Below are 13594 nucleotides of genomic sequence, written 5' to 3'. Positions count from 1 at the left end.
AACCCCCCAATCGTCTTCGCTTTTCTGTGTGTAGGTTGCAGGTACGCGGCTGAAATTAAAGATCTGGAATCCTTGTGCAGAGACGAACATATCCCCCTTCGTTTCGCGGATTTTTTGGAGGACCGTGGCACCGGGCGCCATCGTCCTGACAACTTTTGCTCAAATTTGCAGGACAGCGCCGTATCGACATTTTATTGCTAATTCCAGGTCCGCAGCTTCATACTGTATTCCTATCTCAGTTTATAAGCGAATCTTTCTCACTTTCTATGCATCTCTAGCTTAATTCTTCTATGCACATTCTTTACAAAAGAGGGTAGCCTTGCTTTCTTAACCCTTGAAACTCATTTAGCATCCAATCTTGCATTGCGTGGGATTGGATCTTGTGGGTTTCAACCCCTCTTTTGAATGTAAAGTCTCTCCCCTAAGTGAAAACCATCAACCCTAGTGAACCTCCCTTCTCTCTCCTTGGAGTTGGAAGAGGGGAGAGCAACTAGGGTTCGATCGCGATTTTCCGCTTTACACTAACCTTCCACATACTGTCTGAGAGGGTAACTATGCAACCTTCACTACCTAGTTGCCCAGCAGAAATTAAATTTCTTCTTAAATTAGGAACATGTCTTACCTCCTGCAGAAACCAGTCATTTCCATTCTGCAACTTGATCTTTATCCTTCCTTTTCCAACAATTTGATAGGGCTTATCATCACCCAAATATACCTGTCCAAAATCACCTTGAACATAATCTAGAAAATATTTTCTATGGGGCGTAGTATGAAATGAAGCCCCATAATCTATCACCCAGGAATCATTAACATTATCCAAACATAAGATTAAAGCATCTTGTAAAGTATTAATTGCAATATTAGCTTCCTTACTGTCATTTTCATTTTTGTCTCCTTCTTTGTTTTTCCGAGACCAACAGTCTTTCTTTAGATGACCAGGCTTTCCGTAGTACCAGCAATCTTTCTTTTCTCTAGATTGAGAGCATCCTTTCTTTGACTTCCCTCGTGACTTCTTATTCCCAGGGCCTTTTCCTCTTTCATTTGATCTTCCTCTGTTCTCCACATTCAAAACACTACCCGATGATGTTGGAGTCTCACCTGTGCTTTTCCTTCGCGTTTCCTCGCTTAGGATAACACCAACAATATCATCAAATACCAAAGTATTTTTACTAGAGACAGAGTTACTTACAGCCATAACCAAGCTATTCCAGCTTTCTGGCAAAGAACATAAAATCAAGAGAGCCCTAACCTCTTCTGCAAAGGTAATTTTTACTGAAGACAGTTGACTGGTAATTGTATTAAATTCATTTAAGTGCTCTGCTACAGATCCTCCCTCACTCATTTTCAAATTAAACAAACGCTTCATAAGAAATACCTTATTCGAAGCCGAGGGTTTCCTATACAACTTTGCCAATGTCGCCATCAAATCTACAGTCATTTTTGCTTCTGTTATATTGAATGTTATAGACGGTGCAAGGCACAATCGAATGGATCCCAGTGCCTTTCTATCTAAAATGTCCCACTCTTCATCTGACATTGTGGTCGCTTTCTTTGCCTTTCCTTCCAATGGCCGCCACAAATCCTTTTGATACAGGTAATCCTCCATCTGCATTTTTCATAACTGATAGTTCTGGCTGTTAAAATTTTCAACCTTGAATTTGGAATCCTCCATTGCTCCCACTCAATTCTAAGAGTCCTGCCAATTTATAGAAAACCTCGCTTTGATACCAATTGTTAGGGTTTCAAGCAGATCCGAAGCAAATATGAACTAACAATTATATGCAGATTTAAATACAAAAGATAAAGAAATAAAATAGGACACAGATAACATAGAGATTTAACATGGTTCACCCAGAATGGGTTACATCTACCATACATAGCCGTCCAATCTTTCTTATTATCTAGCAAAAAATAGTACATCAACCTTACAATGCCTTAAGCATCCCAGCCGCTTATAGTTTTTAGGGCAAAAACAAAGTCGACCTTTTTAGGGTTTTATTACAATGTCGATTTTCATCAACAAAAAAAAAATACCCAAAATTTTTTTTCTCAAGAGCTCCAGACCCGGCCCCGTACCCTGACGAGGATACGTGCTGAGTGTACAATACTTTGCTGATCAGTTGCCACATTTCAACATTACAGGCTCAAGCTCCAATGCATACCGTCTTTCACTAAACTGGTTGAAAATAGCATTCAAGTAGAAGAAGCATGTGTCAAGAAAGCAACACTAAAATTCTTCAAAGAAGGAGCAGGTTCATCAAATTACAATACTCAAAACAATAACAACTTAGACAAATCCAGATTCTAGACCAGAAACAAAAACAATGGAAACGAAGGAGGCAATGAACCACATGATCCAAAATCTAAACAACCTATGCTTGCCTTATCAAGAAATCCTCAAGCTACAAAGAACCCCAAAGGTGCTAACCCAGACACTAATGCACCGAATACCAATCAAGGTCAACCCAACACAAACAACACCAACAATGCTCAAAACAATCATGCAAATTGAGGTCCTAATAACAATTCACGAGGTAGCACCAACAATTTCCAAAAACGTATCTACACACCACTGGGACAATCACTGGAGTCAGCATTCAGAGAACTCCTGGCAAAAAAAATTATCTCTTTACTAGCGATTAGCAACTATTGAACCACAAATCAAACCACCTTAGTGGAATGACTCGCACTTTTGTGATTTTCATCACAACAAAGGTCATCAAACAAATGATTGCATGAGACTGAAAAACATTGTTCAGGACATGATTGATAGAGGTGATTTAACGGTAGATGGTCTCAAGAAAAATGGTGATCACGGAGCCTTTAAAAATCCTCTTCCAAATTACAACAAGGATGGAGCTTCAACCTCGAATGATGCACGTGGAGCTCGTATCAATCACATCTATAATAACACCATCAATCATATATCAGCTGAAGACAATCAAGTCAATGTCATCACAATCCGAGATCAACGTGATAATGAATCTGTCAACGTAACAACCAGAGCTCAAAAATATGTCTTAAAGGGACATACGTCAACATCAAATACTGTGCCCAAAACTCAATATGATCTAGTCAGCCAACCACGCAAAACTCTTGCTCAAATATCTATACTAGAGTTGCTGAAACTTTCACCAAAACACAAAGACATATTAGAACAAGTGCTATTAGAAACGAATGTACCTCGAGATCTAGATGCTGACAAATTCCAAGCCATGGTGGCTCATATGACAGGGCCTCATAATCTCACTTTCTCTTAGCACGATAATATCTCATTGAGTCATTCACATAATACTCCTCTCCATATTGAAGTCATAGTCTATAAACACCGAGTGAAACGAGTATTAATAGATGGAGGAGCTAGTCTTAATATATGTACCTTAAAACTTATCTGTGCATTAGGATTTTCAGAGGAGTCTATTGATCCATGCAAAAAGATTACTATAAAGGCATATGATGATGAAGAAAGATCCTCTAAAGGAATAATGGTGTGCCGATTCAAGTCAGACCAATACAAAGAGATACTATGTGTCAGTTCTTAGATATAGACCTCACATACAATATCTTATTAGGTCGACCCTGGATACATAAATGCAAGCAGTGCCTTCTACATATCACCAGTGTGTCAAATTCCCCTATAATGGGCAGGAGGTTTCTATATCTATTGATCACAATCCATTTCAACATTATAATGCAATGGGGGCAGCCCAAGACGGTTTGGTTCCGCATAATAGAGAGAAACAAAATCCCTCAGCACCATATCTTCAATAAGAGAAGTCTAAATCATTACCTAGATATTTCAAGCAGAAAATGAAAATCAAAGAACAAGGCATGGGGGAATACTCTCTGGAACCCATGTGTTTGACTAGCTTACCCACATCACCTAGATCTCATGGAATACCTACATCATCAACACATCAAGCAACTCAGCCCATCACCAAGTTCGATGGCACATTCATTCAACTTGGCACTTTAGCACATGAATCTGAGGAAAAGGATATCCTTAGTTGGCTATACAAAGATGAGGAAGAAGATAGAGCAGCTACTATGGAAGTAGCTATACCCACACACCTATATGGAAAGGGCTACTTAATCATGCAACAAATGGGATATGATGGCAAAGGACCTATTGGTAAGCGTTCAGAAGGTGTCATAGAACCATTGGATCCTCCTTCATTGCTCAGTAGGGACAAAACAGGATTGGGCTATGAACTCACTCTCCTACCAAGAAGGACACCACGCAAAAATCCAAAACCTCAGTGGAAAGCAAAGAAGGAGTACAAAGAAGAATCCTGGCAAGAAGCACTATTTGAGTCAGCAGAGACAATCCATAAGGAACGTGAACATCAAGAAAAGAAACAACATTGGGAGAAGCCCATCATTCACAAGAAGGCAACATCAACAGCAGTAGCTCATATTCATGAACAAATATCCAACAAAGCAGAATCACCTCAGGGCAACATCATTCCTCCCTGAGAAGAAACAGTCTACAAACAAATGCAAAGAATAGAAGCAGGATCTGACGTAGAATCAGAGAAAACCAACAGACTAGTATCAATTATCAAAGATCTATTTTCGCCATTCAACATACCTGTTTAGAGCACTGAAAAGATCTGGGATGATAACTCCGAGACTGATTCCAATGAATATGAATGGGATAGCTGCTCAAATGCTACTGAAGATACCGCTGAAAATACTAGTTCTATATCCCTTTCTCAAGAAGAACATAGCACATAAATTAGACTACTTGAATTTGGACCACAGAATATCTATGACGTAAGGAAAGCAAGCAGAAACATTATGAACAAGTCTATACGAAGGATGATACCATCAAAGACCTCGACGAAATCCTAGACTTCTTTAACATCCAAACCAATCACAATGAAACCTCTATCCTGACACTTACAGTAGCAGAACTTGATCCACCAAATGATTCCTTACCACTTGTCTTTCCGAACCTCATAGACTGGGACGAACCCAAAATTCATGATATACCATTTTTCTCGAATGATGAATCCATTATCCATTACTTATGTACTATCAACCCGGAAACAGACTCTACCAGTGAACAAAATAACGATATCTGTAATCAGGAGGGTGCCACGTCTCTCAGTCGCAAAAATAAACCAAATAAAGGATCTAATGCTGAAAACCAGTCCATGGCAGCTATGGATCACAAAAAATTAAAAATAAAGGACGCATCTAAAGGTGAAAACCTTTTTGAGGCACCTAAAGATGGGAGACTTGACACACTTCCTGAACATTTTCATGAGCGATCACCCATATTGATTGAGCCCACTCAATCAATCAACATTGGTACTACAGAAGCAACCAAAAATATACACCTTGCAGAATCTCTGACAGAAGCAGAAATATCATAATTTATCAAATTTATTAAAGAAAAGCAAACCAACTTTGCTTGGGCATACGCAGATATGCCCGAGATTGATCCACAATTAATCATGCATCACTTGTCTATGGCTCCATGACCTAAACCGGTTACGCAAAAACTGCGAAAGATGAATCCACATGTGGCACTCATGGTCAAAGCAGAACTAAAGAAACTATTAGATATCGGATTTATTTGACCCATCAACTATGCAGAATGGATTTCCAACATCGTACCAGTTTCAAAACCAGATGCCAGTATCAGAATATGCACAGATTTTAGAGATTTCAACCACGTCTGTCCAAAGGATGACTTTCCTTTACCAAGTATTGACATAATTGTAGACCTCACAGCAGGCCATGCAATGTTATCACTAATGGACGATTTTTCAGGATATAACCAAATCAAGATCGCACCAGAGGATCAAGATAAAACAACATTCACCTATCCTTGGGGAACATACTGTTGGAATGTCATGCCTTTTGGCTTAAAGAATGCAGGAGCAACTTATCAATGAACAATGACAACAATATTTCATGATATGATGCATACCTTCATGGAAGACTATGTGGATGATTTACTAGCTAAATCTTTCACCAGAGCAGAACATCTAAGCATCTTAGAAAAGACTTTTGAACGATTGGAAAACTTCTAATTCAGACTCAACCCTAAGAAGTGTGTCTTCAGGGTTACATCAGGCAAATTGTTAGGCTACATAATCTCAGAAAAGGGAATTGAAGTGGATCCAGCAAAGGTACAAGCCATCATGGAGATGCCACCACCAAAGAACATCAGCTAGCTCAGGTCTCTACAAGGATGACTCCAATCAATCAGGTGATTCATCACTCAACTAGCAGATAAAAGTCTCCCATTTAATCATTTGCTGCATAAAAATGTATCGTTCAAATGGGAAGCCAAGTGTGCCGAATTCTTCTATCAAATCAAGCAATATCTGATTAGCCCACCAGTTCTGGTACCACTGATAGCAGGAAAGCCACTTATTCTCTACATTTCAACAACATATAAATCTCTGGGGCACTGTTAGTACAAGAAGATCAACAAGGCAAGGAACGAGCAATATACTACATTAGCAGGACATTGAACGACTATGAGCTAAATTACACCTTTATTGAGAAAGCCTGTTTAGTTGTGGTCTTCGCCTCTCAAAAATTCTTCCACTACATGCTACCTCACACAATTAAGCTAGTTGCAAAAATTGATCCTCTCAAATATTTACTCAGCAAAGCAGCTCTTATAGGTCGATTAGCTAAATGGCAAATGATTCTCAATGAATTTGATATCCATTATATGGAGCGAAGAGCTATCAAAGAACAAGTCATAGCAGATCAACTAGCCGAAGCACCACTACCAGGAAAACAAACTATGGAGATTGAATTTCCAGACAGGGACATTCTTGCTATCTCTACCAAACAATGGACCCTATACTTTGATGGATCCTACACACAACATGGTTCAGGTGCTGGTATTCTATTCATCACTACTAAAGGACACACTATACCAAGATCATATAGGCTTATGTTCCCATGCACAAATAATGTAGCTGAATATGAGGCATTGGTTATAGGCATCAAAATGGTCGTAGAATGGAAAATCACAGAGTTAAAGGTCTATGGAGACTCACAATTAATCATCAATCAAATCAACAATGACTATCAGACAAAGGATGACAAGCTGCTACCCTATAAGCGAATGGTGGATGACTTCAAGCAATATTTTGTATACATCACCTTTGAGCAAATACCAAGGTTGAACAACAAAGCAGGCGATGCAATGGCTACTATCGCTTCATTACTACAAATTCCAGAAAAATAGAGTCGTTACGAGTTTCTGGTAGAGCAACTGTTCTCCCCAACCTATGACCACTCGGAATCCCATGTTATCTACGCTTTAACTGGTTCAGACTCCCCCTTATATGGAATGATATATGAGTATCTTAAGACCAATATCCTACCCATTGACTTGTCTCGAAACCAAAAACATAACTTTATCCGACAAGCTGCCCGTTATACCCTTACTGCTGATACTTTGTATTGTCGTACTCTTCTTCGTTGCCTTGATCGCAATGAATCTGACTCTGCTTTACACGAGCTTCACGAAGGTATCTATGGAACACATTCCAGTGGTACTACTCTTGCTAAAAAGCTTCTAAGGATGAGATACTACTGGCCTACAATGGAAAATGATTCTTATCACTTTGCAAAAAAGTGGCCTAAATGTCAGATCCATGGTAATCTTATACATGCACCAGCACAGGAACTGCAACCATTCACAACATCTTGGCCCTTTTGTCAGTAGGGACTAGACTTAGTTGGCAAAATTCATCCTTCATCTTCCAATGGACACAAGTTCATTATAATTGCAACATAATACTTTACCAAGTGGATAGAAGCAGTCCCCATGACCACAATAACTGGGGAACAAATTGCCTCCTTTATACTAAATTATCTAATCTGCAGATATGGTATTCCAAGCTCCATCATCACAGACAATGGGCGACCTTTCAAAAACTAAGATGTCCAAGAACTATGTGAAAAATTCAAAATCCTACATCGTTTCTCTACACCATACTACCCACAGGGAAATGGTCAAGTAGAAGCATCCAACAAAACGATATTGAAAATCCTAAAGAAAATAGTGAATGATGCAGGCAAAGATTGGCATGTGTAGCTTAATCCAACACTTTGGGCATATAGAACTAGCATCTGCACACCTACAGGAGCAACACCATACTCATTGGTATATGGATCGGAAGCTATTTTACCACTGGAGGTAGAAATTCCCTCTCTCATAGTCTCTCTGAAAGGCTTAATCCCAAATGAAGAGTATCGAGTTAACCGACTACAAGAACTTGAACTGTTAGATGAAAGACGCCAGCATGCTTACGCTCATCTCAAAGCATATCAGCAATGCATGTGCATAAGATACAACCACAAAGTCATTCCCCAAATTTTTTAAGTTGGTGACCTTGTACTCAAGGAAAATCCTCGAAATCAACAAGATCAAGAAAAGAAAGGGAAATTTGAACCTAACTGGTTAGGTCCCTATGTCATCATATCAGTCTATGGATTAGGTGCTTATCAGCTAACAACTTCAAAAGGAGATGTGCTCGACGAACCATCTAATAGCATCCATCTGAAGAAATACTACACTTGAGTAGTCTAATGCACTAAAAAAGTCAAAAAATCAAGAAATCAAGAAAAAAACAATAAAAGCAACTGGTGAAAACCTGGTAACAGGCGCTATTGTGAAAGAACAACTCCTCTATCTATATCCATATCCTTATCTCTGTAGTAAAGCACTATCGGCCATCGCCCGACATTTTATCACAAATATCCATTCTGGACATACTTAGCGTAGTCACTATCCCGATTTATCCATCTAGCCTTTCACCACATCTCACCATGGCTTGGTAATCACTATACATACCCGCATCAAGAGGTACACTTAGCTAGGGGCAATAACCGTCAAAAACTTGTAGCATGTTCAAACCGTCAAGACTATTTGCAAAAATCAGAACATCATATCCAACAACCAAAGGCTCACGCAAATCACAAAGCAAAACATTGATCGCTAAAACAAAGAATCACAAAAGAAATACGATGGACAATTTTCTAAAGTATCACATGTTGCATTTTGCATAAATTTTTGACTATTTTTGCATTTGAACTTTTTGAATTTTTGGATTCTCTAAATTTTATCCACAATGCTTCACAGCTAGAGAACATCGGGAAACTCCAATATTTTTTAGTTTTCTGTCTGCGAGGCGATCATTTGTACTATGTAGATACTTGTCTCAAGATGTGATTCAAAACACATCACTGAAGACATGATTCCACTTTACGCATACAAATGGTTTAATCTTGTTTGTTTATACACAATCTGCACTCCGGTCGTCCTGGTTCAATTATACCTTGACGCTTGTGCTATCTTGCAAAATCAAACATCATGTAAATTTTTCTTAGGTCATCATGGTTCAATTATACCATTATGCTTGTATAAATTTTCAACATATCCCAAGATCAATCAAGGCTCAATGATGATACATATATCAAAAGCAAATAACATGTGGCTATATCGGATGACAAATACAGAATGAGGATGCTCAGAAATAATTAGTTGCATATCATTTTACAATTAATTGCATATCATTTTACAATTAGTTGCATATCAAGATACATCTCACAACATATCATATCATACATCTCATTTTCAAGATACATCTCACAGCATATCATATCATACATCTCATTTTCAAGATACATCTCATAACATCATGCATTCACATCACATACATCTATCTAAGCATTGCATCATCATAGAATAACCACAAGCATATAAAAAGCATAAATCCATAACACATCACATGATCAAAGAAAATGGTATATCTCAACAAATGATCAATATACAATATCTATCATGTTTATGCCCAATACAACAAAAACAATGATCAATATACGATATTTGTCATGTCTATGCCCAGTACAACAAAAACAATTATCAAAAATACAATGGAGACAACGTCTCTCAGGTATGACTATCTCCTGAGGGAGACGGTCTCGTAGCAGATGTCCCAGCCCCTAGATCTCTAGGCGGATCATGTCTTGAAGGCTCTATCACGCCTCTTCTCTCTGACCGCAAGCCAGTCTCTCGAGATCGACTAGATCTTGACTGTGTGAAACTCTGCACCCGGTGCTCCCTGGGCACCGCATCCTCGTAATGTCTCCTATAATAATCCGCCTCCTTGGCTCTTAAAGCCAGCTCTCTCAAGGTGTCTCTCATCAGACCACCTGTCACCGCTCTCTCCACCGCCTCTGCTCGAGCCTCGACTCGACCTAACCGCTCCAAAACAGTATCCCGCTTTATGGTCAACTGTGTAATCTGACGCTGCTGTGCCAGCATTTGTGTCTGCAACTGTTGCACTGACAACTGCAGCGATCTAATCTGTGCGTCCTCCACATGCATGGGAATCTGCATCTGCAAGGGTACGTGTGAAGGGGTACCCCTTGTCCCTCTACCTGTCCTTAGCGCTGGTGGAGGTAACACATCTGACCTCCTCCTCTGAGTCAGTCACTGCACGTCCTCATACCTGCCAGCTACTGCTATCTCCTCCTCCACCCACTCCTCTCCAACTCTGATTGCCAAACCCCCTCTCCCTCTATCCAAGACCACCCACCGAAAAACTCTCTCTGCCCGTATCACCCTCCCACCACTGTCTCCATCCCTATCTCCTCTCCTCCTCAACTCTAATCTCCATCTAACTGCTCGCTGAACTATCCCACCTCCTCTATCATCTCCTCCATCCCGTCCTCCTCCATCCCCCCTCCCTCATCTACCTCCTCATCATCATCAAATGCTAGAATCATCTCAGCTGGATCAGATATCCTGGCTACTACTCGTGCTGCAAAGAGTCCTGCAAACTCGTGAGTCATCCCTGCATCCACGATCTCAGGGGCATAATCCCAAATCTGGTCGGCTAACTGAAAGAGCTCCTCTACCGCCGTCATGCTATCAATCGTAGGACCCCAATCTGGGATGTCCTATCTCCGTCGAGCATATAGGCATGCTCCATGTGGTATGCCCTATTGTCACCCATATTTCCGCAACACCCAATTATGCAAAAATATCTCTATAACAAAGGGCATCCACCCTATCAGATACCTGGACATGAAGACATGCGGCATCTCCATCCCATCCTCAGCCCAAACCTCACAACCTGTATAGGGTCGTCAAACGACCGTTTCAATGTCATCCAACACTCTCCTTCAATGATCTAATTTGCCCAGCTTGCGCTGGACAACTATCCCCCTATACCTATATGCATAAGCACATCCAACAGGTCTATCCCTATCTACCAATGACCTAACTGCGGGAATATACTCCCATGCCCATAGCCGGAGAAGTGTCACACCAGCTGATAAATTGTCGTATCCCAAGTACATTACCTCATGAAGATCCTTGTATAGATGGGCCAACATAGCTGATCCCCATGCAAAATGACAACCCTATGCCACCATATCCTCCAGCACTAACCCCCATCCAACGAAAAATCCCTTCGACCTACGGTCGGGACATAGAAAACCACCAATGAAACATGCTAGAACTAATGGCAAGGGAGCGTAATCCAAATCCAAAAACTCCTGCCATGGGATCTCATACCCGCAAAGGGTATCATCCTGAAATATCCTGCGCAATGCCTCGGTCCCTCCCTCCTTTGTCTTTTCATATGGTAGCAGTGCACCTACTACAAGAATCCACAGAATCCGGTAGCAATCCTCAGGTGTCACTATCATCTTACCTGTAGCTAAATGAAAGGTTTTCGTATCACTGTGCCACCTCTCTGCCAACGCTGTCAACAAACCCTGGTTTACAATAAACTGAAGCATCTCTAGCAAAGAGGTCAAACCACACTTGTCAATAATATCCTTGTCTCCCTGTGTCAATCATGGTATCAATGACCACGGTCTCGAAAATCGCTCACGCGACTGCACTACTCCAAGGCGCTCTTGTCCAAACACAATGCAAGTCCAAATATCAGTTCCCTCGTCAACATATGGCTATCAAAATCAAAATCATCTCAAAAACTTGAAAGCTTTGAACAAATCTAAATCAAGTTTCACATCATATCACTATATCAAATAATATCAACTTGTAATACAACTCAAGTTTCATAAACATATCAACTTGTAACACAACTCAAGTTCCATATCAACTTGTAACACAACTCAAGTTCCATATCAGCTTGTAACACAACTCAAGCTCCACAAATTCATATCAATCATATTCGTATCCAAAACTTGAAAACTTTGAACACATTTAAATCAAGTTCCACAAAATATCCAAAATCATATCAAAATCACTATCAACTTGCAACATCGCAAAAAAAATCAAGTTGTATCAAAACTCATATTGGACATATCAAGGACAACAGACACAGAAACTGGCAAAAATTCACTTATCCCGGCAAACCTAACATTACCTACAAAATTTTCTCATTCACAAATCCCACTTTATCAACAAATTTTCCTATATGCGCTAACCTGTCCTATCCAAGCACCAAACTGCATCTCATGTGCTATGTTGTTTTGTCTACGCGCTACCTGACCAACCCTATACGCTAAGAAAACCCTATGCACTATCCTTTTCTTCACAAGCACCCTCTAACAAACCCTATGCGCTAAGACCCTCTATGCGCTATTCTATCCCCTCCACGCAGTACGCATTTAACCCCATGTGTTAGGTTACACCTACGTGCTATCCAACCCTATCCATGCGACCTCCTACAAGCCCTATGCGCTAGGTTTACTCCATGCGCTACCTGTTTTACCCTCTGTGCTAGCCTATGCACTCGATGTGCTAACCCATCTTGAAGCGCTACCCTAACCTAACTATGTGCTAGCCTAATAATTTCGAACGCTACCCTATTCGCTGGACCCTACGCGCTACAAAATTTTTCGTATACGCTACACTTTCGACACGATGCGCTAAAGCGTAAAATCCTCATGGAAAATTTGAAAAAGTACCAAAAATGACAAAATTAAAAATCCAAAAAGGGTCAAAAGGTTGACTTACCGGTGGTCCATATGCGGCAGGCCTCCGATACCTCCACATGAGCTCAAATCGATGAGTAGAATACAGAATCGGCATGTTGACTCTTCTCCAAAAATCACTCTCTCCAAAGTCAACAAAACACAAATGAGACAAAACAATGCACTTTTCCCCTTTTATAGGGTGAATTGAAATTAGGGTTTGGAGATGGGGCATTTAACTTGCTCGCGATCTCCGTCTAACCCTAACAAACATTATTTATTAGGAGATGAATCAACTTTTCACATTCCACATTAACATAATTTTAAAATGGAAACAAAATTCTCAAATTAAATTAAATTTTCAAAAAAATTGATTCATCTCCCGAGGGGGCATTATCAACATCACTTATCAAATCTGGGGCACGACATGAAAATCTTAAATACAACATCACACTGATCATAATCAAATTTTGACGACACATTATTTTCTTTGAATTAACATGTACACACACGTCACTTCAAAGAGGGGCAAAATGTAGACATATAAAAATGATCATATTCCTAAATGAATATTTTATGTTCATTCCTCTATTTAATTAAATCCAATTTAATTAAATCACTCACATTCCTCTATTTAAATTAAGTAAATTTCTCAATT

Source organism: Cryptomeria japonica, chromosome 10 (assembly GCF_030272615.1).
Source record: "Cryptomeria japonica chromosome 10, Sugi_1.0, whole genome shotgun sequence".
Lineage (NCBI taxonomy): Eukaryota > Viridiplantae > Streptophyta > Pinopsida > Cupressales > Cupressaceae > Cryptomeria > Cryptomeria japonica.
The sequence above is the reverse complement of the archived record's forward strand: the minus strand, read 5'-3'. Positions refer to the sequence as shown.